The 6,829-nt window shown below is 54.3% G+C and overlaps 5 non-coding genes across 5 annotated transcripts; 4 read left to right on the top strand and 1 right to left on the bottom strand.

Annotated features, from left to right (window-relative positions):
* Positions 1 to 251: 251 nt before the first annotated feature.
* On the bottom strand, positions 252 to 323 carry Trnaa-ugc. Its single transcript has one exon. It is a non-coding gene; the product is annotated as a tRNA-Ala (tRNA).
* A 194-nt stretch (positions 324 to 517) lies between these two features.
* Positions 518 to 589, top strand: Trnad-guc. Its single transcript has one exon. It is a non-coding gene; the product is annotated as a tRNA-Asp (tRNA).
* A 2,571-nt stretch (positions 590 to 3,160) lies between these two features.
* On the top strand, positions 3,161 to 3,233 carry Trnaf-gaa. Its single transcript has one exon. It is a non-coding gene; the product is annotated as a tRNA-Phe (tRNA).
* Positions 3,234 to 3,740: 507 nt separating this feature from the next.
* On the top strand, positions 3,741 to 3,812 carry Trnad-guc. The gene has a single exon. It is a non-coding gene; the product is annotated as a tRNA-Asp (tRNA).
* A 1,122-nt stretch (positions 3,813 to 4,934) lies between these two features.
* On the top strand, positions 4,935 to 5,006 carry Trnaa-ugc. The gene has a single exon. It is a non-coding gene; the product is annotated as a tRNA-Ala (tRNA).
* Positions 5,007 to 6,829: the final 1,823 nt, after the last annotated feature.

The following is a 6,829-nucleotide window of genomic DNA, read 5'->3' as shown; positions in this document are numbered from 1 at the left end:
GGGGGCTGGGCCCTGGAGTCCGGCGCGCAGTCGGGGCCCACGCGCGCACTGCCCCGGCCTCTGTACAGTGCACTGCCGGCGGCGTCCTTCCTCCTCCCACACGCCGAGCCGTCTCCCCACCCCGCAGGAGATCGGTACTGAAAACTCCAGTGGTTTGGAAAAGCAGATTCTTCCTGCTGGGTGACTGAAGCTGGACACAGGTGTAAAATCACAGACCCGGGCCGAAGTGAAAAAGAGTGCACAGCGCAAAGTGGAGATGCCGGGGATTGAACCCGGGGCCTCATACATGCAAAGCATGCGCTCTACCACTGAGCTACATCCCCTAGCCAAACGCTATACGTTCTGGAAGATTTATAGGGCTTCCTCTGAGCTCGCGGGCTCCGCATTCTCGGCACCGCAGCCCCAAGCGAATCCCGCGCCTGGAGCCAGGGGGAGACGCAGCGCTCGGAGACCCGGGCGAGCCAAAAGCAGTTGGCATTCATAGAGGCTGAGGCGGAGGCCAGTCAACAGTGCCTCGTCCTCGTTAGTATAGTGGTGAGTATCCCCGCCTGTCACGCGGGAGACCGGGGTTCGATTCCCCGACGGGGAGAGTAGTCTAACTTACTTTGCCTTTTGAGCTGATTCTCCCTGCGTCCTATTCCTTTCCCAAAGGCGGGATCCGTTCTGGTTTCTATCCCGCATCTGAACCGTTTTGGATAGCAGTCCGGAAGGGCCGAGGACGTCACCGCCGTGCACCCGCCAACCCCAGCGAGCAGCGGGGACTGCTTGTGTCCCTCTCCACGCTATCCCCGACGCTGAGCCCGGGAAGTGCCGCCACCTCGGCCCTGCTGTTCCCGTCAGGGTCCTCCCTCCCTTCTTCGTTCGAGTTTTTAAAAATACCACGTACACTTGGTTTTGAAAAAGCCAAATTAAAAGGTGCTTTAGGGTGAAGGCGGCCACCCCCCGCCCCGGCCCGTCCTGCCCAGTCCCCAAACGCCCAAGCCGCTGCTTTCCGGGTCTCGCGGGCCTGGCCCAGCGCCTCGGACGAGAGGCCTCTGTGTCCTTTGCCGAGCTCGATTTTGCAAGACTCACTTCCGGGCGGCTGGCAAAGACATCTGTGTCCGACCCCGAAGCGGAGCGGAGCTGGCACCGAGCGGTCAGCCCGCCAGGCCGACCAGACCCTGAGCCCGCGTTGGGTCGCTCGGTTCCGATCCTTTGTCCGCAGTCGTAACTGGTTTTAGTTGATATTCTAGGGTCAGCAGCGATCTGGACTCCAGATGGTTCAGGATGGGAAAAGGGATTCTTGCTTTTCTGTGTGTTTTGTCTTGTTCTTCAATGCAAGCCTCGCAGCATTTTTATTTACTATGCCCACTGCCTGATTTGCGCTATGCGGAGAATGCCTCGGCTTGGCCAAAAACATTGCCCATTTCCCTATGGAAACTATTCAAATCGTTATGAAAAACCCTAAACTGCCAGAAGATCATACCTAACAGGTAGTGCATTTACAGAAGAGGAAAAATGATGTGTTTAAAAAACATCTTATGTAAATAAAATTTTTGGAAAAGTTTGTTCTTACAATACTTAAATGAAATAAAACACAAAGAAAGTAACAGAGACTTAGCACTTTCAGCCTGATATTAATAAGCCTTGTCTTGTGCATGTGTGCATCTGTGTGTGCTCACCATTTTCTTTTTTCTTGTTGTGCACTAAAGACAGGAAGTAGATGCCTGGTGACCCGAAGCAAGGCATTATGGGTGCCAGGCCTCCCCTTGGGGGGCAGAAGTGTTTGGCCCTGGGGGTGGGGGGGTGTCACAGTGCACTGTGATTCCACTGGATTTGTCCACCCAGGTGATGGCTTGTGTTATTTTAATACAACAAACAAACAAAACAAAACTACAACAAAAAAAACCTTTAAAAAATAACCACGAGCCAGGAATGCTTTCCCATGCCTGAAATCCCAGCACTCTGAAGGCTGAGGCAGGAGGTTTGCAGCAGGTTTGAGACCAGCCTGAGCTGTATAGTGAGTTCAAGGCCAGCCTGAACTACACAGGGAGACCCTGCCACCCCCAAATAAATAAAAAATAACTAAGGGCCTGGAAGAGTGGCACACACCTGTAATCCCAGGTAACTGGGAGGCTGAGGCAGGAAGGTAACAAGTTCCAGCCTGCCTGGGACAATTTAGTGAGACCTGGTCTCAAAATTTACAGGGGCTGGGGGCGTAGGTCAGTGTAAAGGCCCGGGGCTCCATCCCGGGACAACTTCCTTCTCTCCAGCCTTCCAGGAGCAAAAGACTTGGCCTGTCTATGCTCCTCCTTGCCCGCTGCCTCCACCCGCCCTCTCCACCTGGACCCACTTTCTGCCCGGCAGCCTCACAGCCTTTGCACACGCCATTCAGAGTCCATGATCTCTCCAGGCCTAGCATGGCTGATGCTTGAGTCTGCATGTCCTACTGTCCCCTTGTCTGTCCCACCCCCGGATACTCCATGCCATCGCTCATTGTGTTTGCGGTTTGACCACGCATACAATCAGGGAGTGATCAACAAACACGAGGTGACCTCATACTAGGAAGAACCCGTCCCCACCCACAGTCTCCGAAGGGAGGGGAGTGCAGGGTCAGTTGGGTGTGCACCTGGTGACTTTGCAGGCCAGAAGCCACGCAGGTCACATATGTGGCACCCACACATTCAGGTGGGGTGAATCACACGTCAACCCATTCTGGTGGATGTTTCCTTGTGCTCCCTGGGTTCAGCGTGCGGGGGTTGGTCCTGTTCCTTTTGGCAGAGAAGGGAACTGGGAAAAGTGAGCCCCCAGCCGGGTGCGGGTGGTACATTCATTCTTTCACTAGTTGCTCATTCGTTCAACAAACATTTATGAAGCACCTACTCGTACCAGGCACCGTTTTAGGCAAGGAGGTAGTGGTCTGCCTCACCCCTGAACCGTCGTTTTGGGGGGGGGGGGGTCGGGGAAGGGATATGGGACGAGGTACACAGGCGCACCCTGAGCCAGCCCAGCCGGGGTCTTGTAGGGGGCGGCGGCCTTGAATGCCGGGAAAAGACCAGGCGCCCCAGGGACCAGAAACGCAGCAGGCGTGGCGGGCTGTATTTACCAGGGCGGGACCGGAACGCAAACCTGAGCACAGAAATGACACGGAGGGCGGAAAGAACAAAACCGAGCACCAGTTGCCGAAATAGCTCAGTTGGGAGAGCGTTAGACTGAAGATCTAAAGGTCCCTGGTTCGATCCCGGGTTTCGGCAGTTTATTTTCCTGCCCCATATGGAGGGGAGAAAATAAACGAATCCAAACTCTGATCGCATCTCGTCCCGGGAAGAAAAGTCTTTCCGCTTTTTAAATTTTTAATTTTTTTAATTTGGAAGCACCCCCAAAGCGTCCCTGAAAGCCATCTTCCCTGCCCCGCCTACTTGAGCGAATCCCGTTTGTGGATTTCTGCCCGTGTTCTTTGCTTTGTTCGGAACCGTCGCGACCCGGCCGGACGTGGGCGCTTGAAATGTCATGCAATCAGACCGGACTTGGCTTTTCGTGTTGTCGTTTTTAATTTCATTTTTATGACCGTCCTTTCGCAGACGCCGGGGCTGTGGCCCTTGGGGGAGCTGGTGCCCGCGCACCACGCGCCTCCATTACTCTTTCACCTCCCAACCTCGCTTTGAAAGAAAATTTCAAAAGCGTTGCACGGCGTGGGTGGGTGAGCAGGAAAAGCCTAGCTGCTTGAAATGAGCCGCTGGAGAAACTCACTACAGCAGCCGTCCTCGTTAGTATAGTGGTGAGTATCCCCGCCTGTCACGCGGGAGACCGGGGTTCGATTCCCCGACGGGGAGGTCGAAGATTTTTACCTACGGTTGGACTTTTAAAGTCGTGGTTTGCTGACCACGGCCTCTCAGAACGGGAACTGCTGCAGTTGCTCCAGCTCCTTCCTCACTTCTCCCTCTATCACATCGGCGCTCCCCAGAAAGCGGCAGCGCTAATGTCCCCGACCTCCTCCCGAATCCCGTCCTTTTTGTTCCTTTTCTGTGTATTCTCTTCACATGCACACCTTGGCCCGACGTTTCTGAGCACCTACTATATATATATGCCAGGCCCTGCCCCGCAGAGGTGACACCTGGTGAGGGACACAGCGCTCGGGTGTGAAGGGGAGAAAGAGCGCGGGAATCCTGGGTCCCCAACCCTGCTGTTGGATGGGGCGATCCGCAGCTCCGCAGGCAGGGACAGGTGACAGCCGAGGCCACAGTGACCCAGGGGCAGGACATACACACCCGGTCCCACTGTGGCTCCTGGGAGGGTGACAGGGACACTGTGACAGGGAGAGCTCAGGGCTCATGGATGCTGCTCAGAATGCTGCTGGTGCGACCCTGGAGGGGTCAGGGCTCACACTGAAGCCCGCACCCCTGCAGAGGGGCCGGGATCTGCTTTTCTCTCCTTTTCTTTTTGGGGTGTGTGTGTGTGTGTGTGTGTGTGTGCGCGCGCGCGCGCGCGCACGCACGCACGCGTGTTGGGGACTAATCCCAGCCTTTCCACTACATCCCCACCCCTTCTATTATTTTTTAAATTTTTATCTTTGAGTCAGGGTCTTGCCAAATCACTAATTTCCCCAGGCTGGCCTGGAAGTTGGGATCTTCCTGCCTCAGCCTCCCGAGTGCTGGGATCATAAGCTTGCGCCTCCACACCTGGGTGGTGTGGTTTTTCAAGGCACAGATAGCAATTTCAAGGGGCCAATACCCTTATTTAATGCAAACAAATATTTGCCTCTCTTCTGCTGCCTTTTCTGGATCAGCTGTAATCTTCGCTGCATGGCTCCGAAGGCCCAGACTACTTGGGAAACCTCCGTTTATTTTGCTTTTGCTAAGCCCAGTGCTCCTTTAAATACATCCACAAATATGATTTAGAAGGGAAACTCCTTGTGGTGGAGAGCAGTACTACTCTCCAGGCCCAGGGCATGAGGTGGGGATGTAGCTCAGTGGTAGAGCGCATGCTTTGCATGTATGAGGCCCCGGGTTCGATCCCCGGCATCTCCAGTATTTTTCCTGCTGTCACTGCATACGCTTGGGGGCTTGGCAGCTGCTCAGAGCTAGGGTTTTAGTCCGGGGTGTGACTCCCTACTGGGGACCTTGATGTCTGTGGGGGACGGGAAATCGAGGCAGACCCGACTCTGGTGGCCACAGACACCCCAGCAGAGTTACTGGCGGCACAGCAGGGGGTCGGGCTGTGACCCTCTTGGACATCTTGGTCACATCTTCTGCGCCACCTGACCTGCTCCGCGCTCCGGTGGCACCGACATCACAGAAGGCGGGGGCCGGGACAGGGCTGTCTCCCACGTGTCCCTCTCCAGAGACTCTGCATCCACGTCCTCGCTCTGTCCTCTGCCAGGACAGTGCTTTATCGCCCGCCATCACCACCTCCCTCCAGTCACCAGACCTCGCGGCTGTAATGACAAATGCATCTCCTCTCAGTTCTGCAGGGACCCAAGTCTCTGCAAACCTTTTATTTTTAGATCAGGAAACTGAGTTTGTGAAATGACTCACTAGCTAGTAGGAAGTGGGCGACAGGGCAACAGCTCCTGTTGCGAAGGTGCTGGGACAGAGCATCATTGCTAAATCTAGCCCAACAGGAAACCGATTACATGCTTCTGTTTTACACTGTATCTTATAATTAAATATTTCTAATAGCGAGGGACCAGAGAAAATACCAGAAAATGTTGTTCTTTGGGAAAAAAATGCTTTTTTACCTTTTTTTCCCCCACTAGGAGAAAAAAGGCCTGGGGCACATAGCCTATAACCTCATTAGGGAGGCTGAAGCAGGAGGATCACCAGGGCAGCCAGGGCTACACAATGAGCTCAAGGCCAGCTTGAACTACATACCAAGAGCCTGTCTTAAAAAACAAACATCAACAAGGAAAACAAAAATGAAAGGCCCATTCTAGGAGGTAGCTGGAGGAGAATCCAGAGACAGAAAGTAGAAAAGCGAGTTACAGTGAGGGTTAGGGTTGGGGGAAGGTGGAGAGTTAATGGGGACAGTTTCAGTTTCACAAGACACAAACAGTTTTTGAGGTGGGTGGTGGTGACAGTTGCACAACAATGGGAATGAATTTAACATTACTGATGCGTACCCTTAAAAATAGTGTTAGCAGGGGTGGGGGTGGCACAGGCCTCAGATCCCAGCACTGGGGAAGCTGAGGCAGGAAGATTGCTGAGAGTTCAAAGCCAGCCTGAACTACATAGCCAGACTGTCTCACAGAAATATACAATATAAATAATAAATACAAAAATATAACAAAAATAAATAAACATAATAACACACAAAAAAAGGCTGGAGGTGTACCTCAGCGGTAGTATTTACTTAGCAATAAGCTGGCACCACACACAAAAAAATCACTATTATGTTGTAAGTAGCCACATTTAAAAAACAGAAAGACATGCAGACAGGTTCTGTGCCTCCCGAGAAATTCCTGCGCTGGCGCTGGCGTCCTCCAGGCCAAGGGTCACCGCCTGCGGAGGCCCCGCGTGGACAGGGACAGACATCCGGGGCTTTGCTCCTGCGCCGCGCCGACGCCCTCGGTGACCTTTTATGGCCACATAACCGGTGACAGAGCAGGCCCAGCCCTGCCCAGCTTCGGACTTCACCCCTTCTCTTGGGGACCCCGCTCCCGAGCGGGTCTTTGCCAACTCCGAGAGGGGACTCGGGCCACAGGCGGGGTGACCTTGGAGGAGGGGCAGGCAGGGGCCGCGGGACACCGCCCCGCCTGTCGCCACGGTTCCCGGGCCATCTAGAAAGGACGGAGCCTGGAAAAAGGAACGGATAGGAGCCGGTGACTCAGGCGCTGTCCTTGTCGCATTCCAGG

The sequence above is a fragment of the Fukomys damarensis genome, unplaced genomic scaffold (genome assembly GCF_012274545.1).
Source record: "Fukomys damarensis isolate Sample0158 unplaced genomic scaffold, DMR_v1.0_HiC HiC_scaffold_12, whole genome shotgun sequence".
In the NCBI taxonomy this organism is placed as follows: domain Eukaryota; kingdom Metazoa; phylum Chordata; class Mammalia; order Rodentia; family Bathyergidae; genus Fukomys; species Fukomys damarensis.
This window is presented reverse-complemented; position numbering and strand designations above follow the sequence as displayed.